General features: G+C 38.4%; 1 protein-coding gene and 1 long non-coding RNA gene across 3 annotated transcripts in view; one reads left to right on the top strand and one right to left on the bottom strand.

Annotated features, from left to right (window-relative positions):
* Positions 1 to 14,626, top strand: part of arhgef4 (Rho guanine nucleotide exchange factor (GEF) 4) — a 289,616-nt gene that overhangs the window by 64,955 nt on the left and 210,035 nt on the right. The gene's annotated exons all lie outside the window — the stretch shown is intronic.
* Positions 12,299 to 14,318, bottom strand: LOC127526505 (uncharacterized). Its single transcript, XR_007934007.1, has 3 exons — positions 14,054 to 14,318; positions 13,295 to 13,383; positions 12,299 to 13,214 (listed from the first exon to the last, which is right to left on the bottom strand). It is a non-coding gene; the product is annotated as an uncharacterized LOC127526505 (long non-coding RNA).

A 14,626-nucleotide genomic window follows, 5' to 3' on the forward strand; every position in this document is an offset into this window, starting at 1 on the left:
TGTAATAACCTGTCAACTGCCTGGAATGCATATGCGTGTGTCATTGGCGCCTCGTCCCATATAAAAACTTTGGATTGTAGAAGATGTGGTGATGAAGGTTTGATGTTGCATGTGGAAGTAGTATTGAGCTTCAACGGTATTTTAAAAACAGAATGGGCAGTTCGTCCACCCGGTAATAATGTTGCAGCTATTCCTGTAGATGCTACGGTTGTAGGAATGTCTCCCCTAGCTCTGATGGTATGAATCAGGGTTTTGTACACAAAGGTTTTCCCTGTTCCTGCAGGACCATCCAAGAAGAAGCATCGGGGATGGAAATTGTTATATGCAGCATGTAAAACAGTATCAACAGCGTGTTTCTGTTCTGTGTTGAGTTTGTCATAGTGTTCAGCCTGAGCGTCGAAGGTGGGAGATGAATGACACAGTGGACGAATGTCATTGGTGTAGGTGTAATTTGTGCAGGTTGAAGCCATGTGGTTGCAGCATGTCATTAATGTCAGTGAGAGCATACATGCAAGCGGTGGTTGTGGAATATTTTGTGAGAAAGTCTTCAGAAAGGGAGAGTTTATGCGTGTCCCAAAGGTGTGGAACATTGTGTGGTTCACCGAAGACAGAGATGAAAACGAACATTTCTCGCAAGAATCGTGGCATTCATATCTGGGATGCCTCTGAAAGAGTATCATGCCGTATCTTGTCGTCTTTAAGAAGACCTAATTCTTGGCAAGCTTCTTTGAAAGTGTCACATTCGATACCATTGACTGTTCGTAGATGATGAAAACTTGTGATACCCACGCAACGGGTAAGGAGAAGTCTGAGGTAATAACGTTTGGTGTCGTTAATGGCAACAACAGGCATTCTACCGATCACTTTTGTGCCTCCTCTGATCCTCTTTTTCCATTTTCCAGAGGATTTTTGAAATGTGTAATGTTGCGGAACATCAGTGTAATGTAACTCAACAACTTCAGGATCTGTTTTGTTGAGTTCAAACCATGCTAACAGCATAGTGTTTTTGTGGGCGTGTCTTTGGAGCGCTTGTTCCTCGTGACCCTCATGAAAGAAGATGATTTGTTGTTCCGGCAAATGAACTGGTAGTCGGGTAATGACATGAGATTTTTCTGATAGGCTGTACTCGTTCAAATGCCACATAGCCTCAGGAGCACTAACATACCTACCGTCAAGGAAAGTCTGTATTTCGTCATGTTGAAAAACATCATCGGCTGGCTCCCTGCGAAGTGCAATTGATGCAGCGTCGTGTCCTTTGTACACATACTTATAAAGATACTTGATACATTGAATGGACGTGCAAACTTAATATGAGCATTGAATTTCTGAGAAAGCCACGGATTGTAAGGAACTATCCAACGGTTGTCGATATCGTATTTGCCAACAACGGCAGTTCTCCCTTGTCTTCGGCGGTATATGAGGTATCCTTGTGTGTTTTGAGGTATCCAATGGTCTTAGAGTTGGTGGGCGTGGCTCCTTCCTGCGTGCGCCATGGGCGTCTTACTTATCGGTGGCTTAGTAAATCCACGCCCCTTCCGGCGTGCTTTCCATGGGTGGCTACTTGTCGGCGGCTTAGTGAATTATAAATATAGATTTTGGGTATAAATATAATTTCACCCTGTAGCAGATCCTGTAAAATGGTAACATCTGTCAGATATGAATGTAACGCTTTGATCTGTAATCTTACACCAGTTATGGTACGCTTTGATCAGAAAGCTATATAGGTTGAACCATGGTTTCCTTTAATTTATTACATGAAGCATTGACATTTACAGGCTGCACATTTGTGTCCAATGGAGTGCTCACCACTTTAAGTACTGTGTAGCTGCGTTTACCCAAAATTACCAAAGTTCTGCAGCTTCAGTATGCTTCATGGGATTCTGGCAAAAGCTTGATGTGTTGAAATGGTCTCACAGACAAAATATCTTCGTTTTAAAAACTTTAGTAAAAATTCAAAGTAAAACAGTTCACACAAAAATAGAGAAAAGATTGGTGTTGCAAATAAAATAAAAGTTCTTGTTTAAGAGAAGTTCTGTTTAACACTTATAAATCTTTCATTTCTTTAGAAATGTTCCAGCTGTATAATCAAACTTAAACGGTCAGAAAACTGAATGCTTATCCCATTTCCATACTGTAAATGTGTCTTTCGGTCCTTGCTAGCATGGGGGGACCCCTTTAGTGAGTTGAGCAAGCAGCTACGGCAATAATGGCATGCCCTCATTCCAGCCTTGTGTTGTACATAAGGCATGAAGTAGGGTAGTATGCTGTATCAGCAGTTATCTAGTTGAGTATTACAAATTGGAGTTTAGCGTCACATTGTGGTCTGACTTTAAAGGGGACACCCCAGTTCTTCGCAATGTTGCATTTATTTTACCACAAAGTTCCTCCAACCCTCAGTTTTTTAACACTAGAATCCTTGAAGTCTGCGAAACAACTTTGCCAACGTGAAGTGTATAATGTGTGAAGACTAAAGTCCAAATATCAAATAAACACTTTCACAAAAGACACAGATAAAACAAAACAAGTGAGTTTTCTTTCTACAATTTAACCAAAGTAAAGGAAATTGGAATAGGGTATGATACACACACACACAAACACATATGTTTGTTTGGCTGCTGCAGCAGTAAGAACTGCTGTCTCCAAGTCGAGAAGTTGTGGGTTCAGTCCCGGGTCCTTCATACATTAACTGTTTTGAGTAGTGAGTGGCTATTATTACAGAGGTGAACTCAGATAAGGATGAGGGTTCTACATCGGAGAAAGAGAACAAAAGCCCTCCCTGCAAGAATCCACTCATTCTCATCATATTCCATTGGGCACCTTTAAGAGGAATTTGTCTAGCTGAATCACTATCTGGTTTGGGAACTGCTTTGTCTCAGACCATATGGTTCTACAGTGGATAGTGCACTCAACAGAAAAGATCATTGGGACCTTTCAGTGCTCCATTGAAAATAGACAGGCTCCCACTACTTCCATAGACTCTTTGTCAAACTTCCATTTGGCAGATGGTACTTTAGCATCTGAACCAGTTCTGCCAGGGTCTTCAACAGCTTCTAGTCCTTGGCTGTCTGGACTCTGAACTCTGTGCTGTGCCTCTTCCCTGCTTATTTGTATGCAGTGTGTTTGTTACACTTGTCATTACTGTTGTTTTTATTATTAGATGTAATTATGTATTACTATCTATTTAAAATTATTAATATCTGTTTCCTTACCTATTATTTATTCATTATTTATCTATTTATAGTATAGTATAGTTCCTCTCCTGTCTTACACTATTCCTATGTTTATGTATACGAGGGGGTACCCAAAAATAACCGGAATCTGTACCTGGCATGCAATCTAGACTTAGTTGTGAATTTTGCCACTAGGTGTAGCATTCTTACAGTATTCTGTGGCCAAGTGGCGTTGCTGTGTATTGTTCATACGGCATTCTGTGTCGGTTTTCCTTGGTGCTTATTAAATGTGCTCTGCGATTTTTGTGATGAGTGATCATAAAGAACAGCGAGTCTGCATTAAATTTTGTTTTATCTTAGGGAAAACAGCTACTGAAACTGTAATGATGCTTGAAACTGCTTTTAACGAGTAAGCTTTAAGTAAAACACAAGTCTACAAGTGGTGTTCCATGCAACATTTTCTTGTTCCCACATATGAATAAAGAACTCAAAGGAAATCGTTTTTGTACCATGGAGGAAGTCAAAGAAAAATCGTTGAAGGCATTGGACAACGTTCCTTTTCAGCAATTCCAAAAATGTTTCCACCAGTGGGAAACGCGTTGGGACAAGTGCATTATTTCACAAATAATTTGTTTTTTCAATTCCAGTAATTTTTGGGTACCCCCTTGTATGTTGCACCATGGTCCTGTGGAAAATTATTTCATGCCAATACTGCGTATTGATGGCATGACAATAAAGCCACTTGTAACAAAACTCCCCAGTGGAAGGGTAAGACATTAAGAAAGAAATAACAGGAAGTAACATCTGCTATATATCACTTAAAAGTGAAAGAACTCCAGCACTAGTTATCATGATTGGGCCTTCTTTATGAACTTCTTTTACTTTCCTTACCATTTTCAAGGTTGCAGAATCCATTTTGCCACTTATTTTTATTTATTTAGCTGTTTTAATGGTGTTACTTTATTTTTGTGTCATCCGGCGATGCCATTTCCTACAGGTTTTGATCTCAGTTGCTGTGAGGGTTAATTTATATAGATTATTTAGATTAAAAACTAACTGGCAAGATGGTAACATTTTCAAGTAACAACAAAGCATGTGAAATGCACTTTACAGTGACCAAAACCATATCTATATACAGTATATAAAATCCAATGTCTGTCTATCTGTTTGTCTGTCTCGAGAGAACTACTTAATGGATATAGTTTGGGTTTTTCCGATAATTTGTTGGAACATTCCAATTGATTTTGCGACTTCTTTCATTGCACTAAGTATCACAGTTCATTTGCGGCACCGATTTATTCTCGCATATCCGAGAGACAGGCGGGAGGGGAGGGGGAGGCAGGACCTCAGGAGTAGGGAGCCAGACAGGGACATCCTCACTCTTTCGCCAGCTTCCGTTTGAGTTGCTCTACCTCTCCCACGTGTTGGAGCATACCTTACATCTGCTTAGCTAGCAATACCTGTTTGTTCGGCAGACATTATCATCTAGAGATTGTTAAAGAGTAATGTTTGAAGTTTTTGAGAAAGAGATCACAGCTACATGTGTTTTAAAGGGTACCTGCTCATTGACAGAGATTTCACGGCCACGTGCTCTTCTTCCCATATGGGGGACGCTCTCCCATCAGAGCTGAACATGATCAGATACAGTGCCAATGTTTGACATTGGAGTGTACCTACCTTCTGCTTGTCCAGAGATACCTTGCCAACTTTTTACATTTTGGCAAAGAGATCACAGCTGCATTCTCGCCCCTGATAGCAAAACCAAAAACATCATATATTAAGAGGCCCATGGATACGCAAGCTATCAATATAAATTGTTCTCAATTCAAATTATTACTTTTTTTTTTTGGTTTTTAAAATTTGTCCTGTTTTACTATGCGAACGGAACCGCAGAGGGACAGCTAGCTGCAGATATACCTGAGAGAATTCAGGCTTTGGCAGGTATGTAACAGCTGAGGTTTAATGTAAATAAATCAAAATTTTTACATATTGGAAGTAAATTTCTTGGATATAACTATACAGTATATATCGTTAATTTTGCATCAATAAAACATATGACTACTACTAACTAAAATTTAATGAGGTTGTAAATAGAAGTAAATAGATTATAATGCTATGACGCAGGGTGACAAAATAATGATAATTATGTCCAAAATGTGCCCTCTAGAGAAATCTTTCAAATGATTTTATTCATAGTACATCTTCTACGATCATAGTTTTGTTTACACCAGTGTCTACAGCATTACTTTCTTGCTTTGCATTCATTAATTGCACTGTGTTAACATTTTGAATGAATAACTCACACTTTAAAAAAAAACAATATTTGAATAGTATAGTTTAAATAATTTCTCCACTAATATTTACTTTAGCATTTAAATAAATGAGTAAGAGGAAAAATAAAAACAGAGATGGTTTCTGAGGATTAAACAAAATATTAAAGTAGAGAATTAGAGGAAGACCAAATGTCTGGCACCTGTTTGCTGATGAAGTGTCATAGCACAGACATATCAAGAATTAAGACGTACAGTAGATGCCTAGGTAGTGTGCTTTCATCTAGCAAAGCAACAGAAAGTGTCCTATGTCCTGTCATGTGTTATTATGAGCTCCTCTCAGTTTGTACTCAGTAGACTGGCACATAGTTTATGTGCAAAAATCCACAGTTCACACAACACAGAAGTATGGTTAACTTCTTTGAATAATGAGAAGGATACAAACATTCTTTCATTAATGTATAAGATATTTTTCTGTTTACATTAGAATTCTTTTGAAAGTACTTTATATTTCATATGCAATAATTAATAAAATAGTGTGGCATCCAGCTGGGACTCCTGGAAGGATCGGGAGAGGGACTATACCTTCCTGGACCACAAGAGGGCAGCCGCCCTGGTTAGTATGGGGGCCACAGGAACCAACAAAAGGTGTCATTTTACTTGACTTGTCACTACATTTTTAATGGCTAACATGTTACAATGCTCTAGTACTACTTAAACTGTGCCAAAAAGAGTTAATTGAACTCATTGGCTGCCGTGAAATTGATAAAAAAGCATGGAGCCTGTGTCTCCTGAGCATTGTTGGGTGTGTTACTTTTAAAAGTAACTTAGTTAAATTACAGTTATTACTTACACAAAAGGTAACTAATTATGTTATATAGTTATTTATTAAAAGTAACTTAATTATGCTATATAGTTACTTTTAGAGTGTAATGCATAAACATTTGCATTACTTTTTCATTTGTGTGAAAAGCTGGAGATTTGAATGGCCTGTATTTAAAAAAAAAAATTTTTTTAAATTAAAGGAACACTTTTCAATCAAAGTATAGCATCAAGTCAATGAAACTACTGTTATATTGATCTGGTCAGTTAAGTAGCAGAGGGGGTTGTTAATCAGTTTCAGCTGCGTTGGTGTTAATGAAATTAACAACTGGTGCACTAGGGGGGCAACAATGAGACAAGCCCCAAAACAGGAGTGGTTTAACTGGTGGAAGTCCAATAGAACACCTCTGGGACATTATGTTTCAGTCCATCTGACGCTGCCAGGTTGCACTTCAGACTGTCCAGGATCTCAGTGCTGCCCTGGTCCAGATCTGGGAGGAGATTCCCCCAGGACACCGTCCGTCATCTCATTATGAGCATGCCCTGATGTTGTCATGCATGCATCCAACCACGTAGGGGCCATACAAACTACTGAGTACGATTTTGAGTTGCTGCACTGAAATTTCGGCAAAATGGACTAGCCTGCTGCATCATTTTTTCACTTTGATTTTCAGGGTGTTTTTGAATTCAGCACTCTGTAGGTTGATAATTTTCATTTCCATCAAACGATGTGGCATCCTTTTCTTCCTAACACATTACTCAGTCCATATCAGTATAGATATCCAGCTTGATTTTTTTCCCATTGAGATCTGATGTGTTTTCAAAGTGTTCCTTTCATTTTTTTGACCAGTTTATAATGTAATGCCAGCTCATTCTTTTGGTGATTTATCCCTAGCTGATGTAACTTGTCTAGTGCCATTGCAATAGCAATGTGTGTAGAATTGATCACTGTGATTATGTTTCAAAAACTGGACGTTGCTGCGAATTGCGCTTTTATTTTTTCCAGTTCAACCACATTGTAAGGAAATCTTACCTATCTGGATGATAAGCAGATAACACCATCCTATACAGTGTGGCAAGCGGCTTGGGGTGGCACCTAGCCGGGATGCCCAGAAGTTACAGGAGGAGGGATTACGCCTCCTCCAGTCCACGAGGGGGTGACCGCTTTGGTGGCTTTGGGGACCACGGGAACTGAGCTTGGAAACTCATCCCTATAGGGACCCGTGGTCACCGCCAGGGGGTGCCCCGATTCCTGGAAAGCCCTGGTCCTCAGTACTTCCGCCACACCCAAAAGTGCTGGGGGGAAGACGACCAGGAACACCTGGAGTGCTTCTGGGTGCGCAGCCGGTACTTCCGCCACACTGGGGAGTGCCAGCAGAAGATAATCGGGAGGCATCTGGAGCACATCCAGGTGATTATAAAAGGGGCCGCCTCCCTCCGTTCGATGGCTTGAGTTGAGAGAGGAGAAAGACGGAGCTCGGGAGGAGTGGAAAGGAGGCGGCCTGAAGAGAGCCATCATTTTGGAAAGGCCTGGACTTTGGGGGAGTTTTGGGGTTATTGTGCACCTTGTAAATAGTATATAGTGTAAATAAACGTATGTGTGGTGCTCAACACCATGTCTACCTGTCTGTGTCTGGGCCATACTCCACAACAGCTGGCATTACATGACTCAGTGATGTTTGTGAAATTCCCGATCGTCAGCAAGTTCACGTTGAAAAGCATCTGTGGCTAAAAACCTGAGAGTGGGAAGAACCTGCAAAGGAGCAGGCAGAGCACAATTCTTCAAAGTCTGCCTTTGTAAAGCTGGTAGTTCAGCACACAGCCCAAAGAGGATAGCTGTTGGAAATCAAAATCAACTTAGAAGCCAGTCATCATCATCTGTAATACATGCTCTTTTCTAATTCTTCTATTTGTGATGTCTTCTAACAACGCTAAAGCAGCTATGGTAGATGGAATAGTTTGACCATTCCGTACACCATTATATTGCTACAGAATGATTACAATCAAGTGAATTAAATTTGTAAATGATATACAATTGATTTTGATACATTTAATAAAACCTACATCATAGATGTGGATCTAAAAAAGAAAAGCAGACCACAGAAACACTAATACTGCTTTGATGCTGGGTGCCGCCAGTTTACAAAAGTTAGCAGAAAAGTGCGTACGCAAGGGGCGACCCTGCCGTGAAAATATGTGTGGCTTTACACCATGTTTAGTTTTTATACATCTCGAAGTGAACATGGAAACGGGCATATGTAACATTTTTGTGTGTACGCATCATTTATACATGAGGTCCCAGGTTATTAAACTGCATGTAAACACACTTGATGATTATATGAATAATACATGTTTTTCTTTCTTAGGGTCAGAATGGATCATCCTAATTACTCAAGGCTAATAAATTCAAAAAAGTATTTGTAACGATCTTTTTTTCAGTACTCTGAAACAGTGACCTAAAAGATATGAGGTTCAAGTCATTAAAGCTAGAATTTAAACCAATCTATAGCAGTCAATTAAGATACACAAGAATTTGTTTGAGAATATTTCCAAAAGGTTAAAGTTCAGATGGTCTTTAGTGCCGGCTTGTTTAATAAGCTCACACAATTCAGATTTTGACTTGTATTGGCAGTCCAAATTATATTTTAATATTTTGTAAAACATGCACTTTGGCTGTATACAGTGGTATAGTGCAATAGAAGCAGGCTTGTGAGCGTGTTTTTGAAGCACTTAGTAAACATTTGCACAAGAGCCTCTATTGTATTTTGATAGAATGGCTTTGAGTTGTATCTGCTTAAAAATATCAGTCAGGACCCATTTCTATTGTTACAATAGTGAAGAAAGCCTTTTATATAATTTTAGAAGTAGGTTTTCTGAATTTAAAGGAATGTTCCACTTAATAATGATCATTTTTAAATGTTATTTACCTCATGTAGTTTTTAGTGATGGCCAATAATTTTTTATCAGATGTTTTCATGCAAAATTGAAAGAAAAAAGCTCATAAGTTAATAGTGACCAATGTTATATACGATTGCAAATGATGTAAAAAATGTCCATGGCAAAAAGAAAAACAAAATCTCCCATTACTGTTGTCACATAATCCACATGTCAGTTATACAATCGTATACACGTAATGTGCAAAACACATGCTTTTTTGGTAAAATATAGTTAAACACTTCAGGAATTATAAGTGGACATCATAAACTGGCGACCTAACACTTCATATGAATGACTTTTTGAACTGAAGACCTGCCTCTCCCCTTATTCTTTGGTCAGGAGTTCTATTTTACATTTAAAAAGTCATTCCACTGAGGCTTTAGGTTTCCTGTTGATAGGAAGTACTGTGTGTATCAGGCTGAAGACTAGAAAAATTGCTTAGGAGCCTCTGGTTGCTAAAATGAAACATTTAGGAATCATATTACTTTTTTAGTCTCCAATTTACAGAAACAAAAGTTTGTATTAATATTGTCTCTCTATTATAAAAAAAATCTTGGAAGGCTTGGAAGGAGACGAGACGTGATTTTCTCAGAGATACTTTAGCATCCTGCGAGACAAGGCAGTGAGACAAAAGGACACCTGCTGTACAGGCTTTTAAATGATCAAAGCGCTGTGCAACATGCAGATCACGCAGCACGGCAGCAGCAGCAAGCCAGAATCTGATCAAGCAAAGAGGAGGTAAAAGAAAATGTATTTGTTTCCCATTGTATCACTGTTTAAGAAGGGTTTCGGAGGAACGACCGCGTCTCCTTAGCATCAGTTCAGCCCCCCTCTTCACAACATTGAGCGGCAGACACGCAAAGTGGCCGGAGTGTAGCGCACCCCGGTTAGGAGGTGGGCGAGCGAAGCGAGCAGGGGGCAAAGCCCACTAGTATTAAAATAAAAACTTTATGTGTCCCCTGTTGTATGCCTGTAGATCTCTGTGCCCTTTTAGATAGATAGATAGATAGATAGATAGATAGATAGATAGATAGATAGATAGATAGATAGATAGATAGATAGATGGATAGTGTGGTGGATTGCCGGCTTTCGATTCCGGTTCTCACCCCCAGGCCGCCAGGAGGAGCTCTCCCAACAGCGTGAACGTCCCACGAGTTCTAGCAGGGCCTCATGGACTATGTAGTTTTTATACGCAGCCCTGCTGGATACCTTGGGGGCCACCAGGAGTCGCTGTAGGAGGACTCGGAGGCTCTTATGTGCCCTATAACCCGGGAGTACGTCATGGTCATGTGACAGGAAGATACGATGTGCTTGTCGCTACCCGATCTGCGTGCCTACCAGATTTGCGCGCGCAGGCGTATTGAAAGCCTAGCATGCCGTAAAGTGTTCACGCATGCGTTAAACAGATTGGGCAGCACCGTAAAGTGAGCGATGACGTTTTCGTTCAATACGTATGCAATAACACACTCCGCATGCGCTTAATAATAAAAAAAAAATATATACTAAACATTTCGCTTTTCGGCACGGATCGCTCTCAACTGCGCATGTCGATACACAACGGGCAGTACAGTATTTTCATTGAAATGCCGTAGTAGTTGACCATAATGATAATATTATTAAATATTCATTGTATGTTCTGTTTTCACGGCTGAATTAAGCTTGTCATACTCCTCGTTATACACGTTGTTTATCACTGAGATCGCTTCGTTTAGTTTACATAGCACTTCTTTTTTCAGTTCCCATTGTACAAAGTATTTAACCATTGTATGTTATTATAGTCTACATATAAAAAATAAATGACAGTTTTAAAAATAGATGTATTCAAGTACTTTATTGACATTGAGTAACGCAACGAAATTACTCGTGTCAACTTCACGTTGCATTTAAATTCCACTGTCAAATAGTTACGATATATAATAATACAATAAATAAATAATGAACTAAAAACTGAGTAATCATACAAAATATGTTCAAAATATTGGCAAGATGCCATATATAATGTTAAAGTAACCAGGATGGATTATTATTGCATAAATGCACAGCAGTATAGATTACCTATACTACATTAATTGTACATGATCAATGAAAACGATTTCAGATTGAGGAGATATACGAGTTCAGTAAGTTTATTGCAGCTGGAAAAAAGTTTTTTTTTTTTGTCCATTTGTAGCATACAGATTGATAATAATAATAATTCTTTGCATTTATATATCTGAAATGCCTGCCAGATGGGAGAAGCTTAAACAAGTTCTGTCCAAGATGAGTGTTCTCCTTGATGATGTGTTCAGCTCTTCTTACACAGGGAATCTTGTATCGATGATCAAGTGATGGCAGTTCAGTTCCATTGAACGTCTTGTGATGTTTTTATGATCCACTGCAGGGCTTTTTTGGCGGGTTTGGTGCAGCTGTTGTACCAGGCTTTCATGCAGTTAGTCAAAACAAGTGTGTATATATGTAAAAATGAACTGTTGATGCACTTTTCATCCCTGGAAAAACTCTTTAAAAATAACTTTACATATTATTATTAATGAAATACACATGTCATAGGGCATCATGGTTTACAAAATTTTGTTGCGGTGATACTAGTGGATTGCATAAACAGTCTTTTTAAAGAAAAAGAAATCTTCATTTCATGTCTAACCCACATAAAGCACAACCCCAGCACCATCTTCTGTGATACTATTGCTCGTCTTGTACTCAAATTTAAATGGCTTTTATTCACCCATATAGTGTCTTAAATGTGAGTTAATAACTGAATAATGAAAAAGGAAACACTTTTCATGCAAATTTTATTGAATAAATGTTATGAGAACAACAAAAGTGAACAATGTGAGAACAATGCACCTAAAAAAAACATTTGTCAAATGTACAAAAAAACCCAAAGAAGTAAAAAAAATCACCACATAGCTTTAACATATTTTACCCAGAGCACAGAAAATTTAAAGTTACATTGTTTTGCTATTTTGATTATTAAAATTATTCCACAGATAACTTCTAACATATTTTAATACTAATAAAGCCCAAACTGCTAAACTGCTTAACAAATATATATAACTTTATCAAAACGAAAAAATATATATACAATTTAAAAGTACACAAGAGGGAAATTGAAAGGTCCTTCTCCTTAACTATATCTGGATGATCAGATGGCCCTGTTGAAGAACACATAAAGGTCCAGTTGGTCAGGATGATTGACAAAACAACGTCTCAGGGTCACAAGGTCACAGCCTCCCCAGGCCCCTGTGGACATTCTCACCAAGCATACTGTTGTGGTGTTAATCCAATTGCAGCTCCATTTCAAGAGGGTCTTCAGAAATCTTCTCTCTTCAGCACCACAGTCAGTTGCACGAGACTTGACCAGGGTGCACGGCAAAGGGCATCACTGGACAAAAAAAAAGAAAACAGCAAAAAAAAACAATGGTTATTATCTGGTGTAAATCTTTCAAAGTGTATGCAGTTCCATTCATAAACCAGAAGTAAATCATAAACTGATAGAAGTGGGAATTAAGCAGAGGTGAAGTTTAAAAATTGAGTTTTAAAAGTATTTTGAAAGGTTTTTCATTTATAGCCGGCATTCTATATTTTTGGTGTACATGTACAAGCTGCTTCACCAGTTCTTTCATAAGCAAATCAGTGGTTGTGGATTAAAGATTACACTGAGGAGTGTTGGGGGAGAGACAGTACCAAATACAGGAAGGGACTAAATTGTTCAGAGTTTTTTATGTAATGAATAGTATAGTACTTTAAAATCAATTGTGAAGGTGACAGCCATCCAGTTTATTAAAGCTAAGGTCAAGTAAATGAGCTTGGAATATGGAGAAAAACAAAATGTAAACAAATCAAGATACATTACCCCAGAATACTTGGCAATGACGCAGTAGATTCAGACCCAAGACTCAAATGAAGGATTCTGGAAGCACTGGGCAGTAGCATCATCTTCTATTCCAACAGATATCACAGCATTCTCTCCTTCTTTAATTGCTGCCCTATCTTTCAGTTAAATTCTTCCACTTCACTAAGGCAAGTAAAATATAAAAATAATAAACAAGAAATATTTAAACACTTACTTCAAACATTCATAGACTTGACTTTTACCTGATACTGTATTCTGGGCCACCAAGAAATAAGTCTTCTGCCTCCTGTCCTGATACACCCTGTAGAGCAGCCAGGGCATGGATGATGGACTATCCAAAATTAAGAAAGAACAGAATACAAAAGTTGCTTGCATGTAACAGAAATATGACCACATCACATTATAAGTGAAGGCATACACCAATTACCCAGTAACAAAGCATAATACCCCTAAGAATGTGCTTTATTTTGCAAATGAAACAGCCTGGTTTTGTTTCTATTGAAACTCATACAATGAGAAAAACACAACAGTTACTGGGATTGCGAGGATTCACACACACACACTAAAATATTGCGGTCTAATGCTGGGGAGTTGCATAAGAAAAAACACATTTTAACATTCGTTAGTGGATACCAATTTACTTCTCTCTTTAAAAGAATTGTAAAAATTTAGACACCTGATCTGAGATACATCTAGGCAGTTCAGTTTTTCATATTCCCAAAAACATAAAACCTACTAATCCATTAATCAAGTATAAATCAGTAAACAGGAAAGTCCACCTGAGCAGTTTTTTTAATAACACAATTTATTAAAAGTTTTGCATATTTCAAAACATTCATGCGCGTTCATTGAAATCACCAGCCTATTTAAAACGGTAAATTTTGTAATATTCCAATTATTAAACAAAACGTCAGATAATCCTAAATATATCTAGATTATATTACAGTATATACTGTATTCTCAAAAATTGAAAAGCATTCAATAAACATTACATACAGTACCTTTAATCATAAAATTCACGGACACACGTCGTATTTCACTTCGCTCTCTGACCGTTAAATTGTTGCTAAATTCTTCCCGTAAAAGATATTCTTTCAAGTCGTTGTAAAATTGAAAAGTCTTCATTTTTTCAAGAAGTGAAAATTATTCTTCTGCCAGGAGAAAAATTCAATATGCTCCTATTCTCTACAGCGTTCTTCTTTCTCCTTCTCACTCGAATGGCGAAAGTTCTATTTGTTAATGCAGACCGAGAAATTAAAATCCCGTGGTAACTTTATTTCTCGTGTGTCGTAAAACATTCGACATGCTCAGAACAAATCGGGCAGAGTTGTGAAATGAATTTTAATTAAGCAGAGAGCGCGTGCGCGAGACAAATCGGATGGGGACTCCTGTCGCAAAGTAAAAGAAACGCAGATCGTGCAGGGTCGTAATAGTTAAGCTATGCGCCTGCGCGCGCAAATCTGGTAGGCACGCAGATCGGGTAGCGACAGTGCTCCCGGGTTGAAGAAAAGGACTGTTTACCCTGACCCGGAAGGGATAAGGAACTGTGGACGGATTGGACAGGAACACCTCCG

The sequence above is a fragment of the Erpetoichthys calabaricus genome, chromosome 2, assembly GCF_900747795.2.
Source record: "Erpetoichthys calabaricus chromosome 2, fErpCal1.3, whole genome shotgun sequence".
Taxonomy (NCBI): domain Eukaryota; kingdom Metazoa; phylum Chordata; class Cladistia; order Polypteriformes; family Polypteridae; genus Erpetoichthys; species Erpetoichthys calabaricus.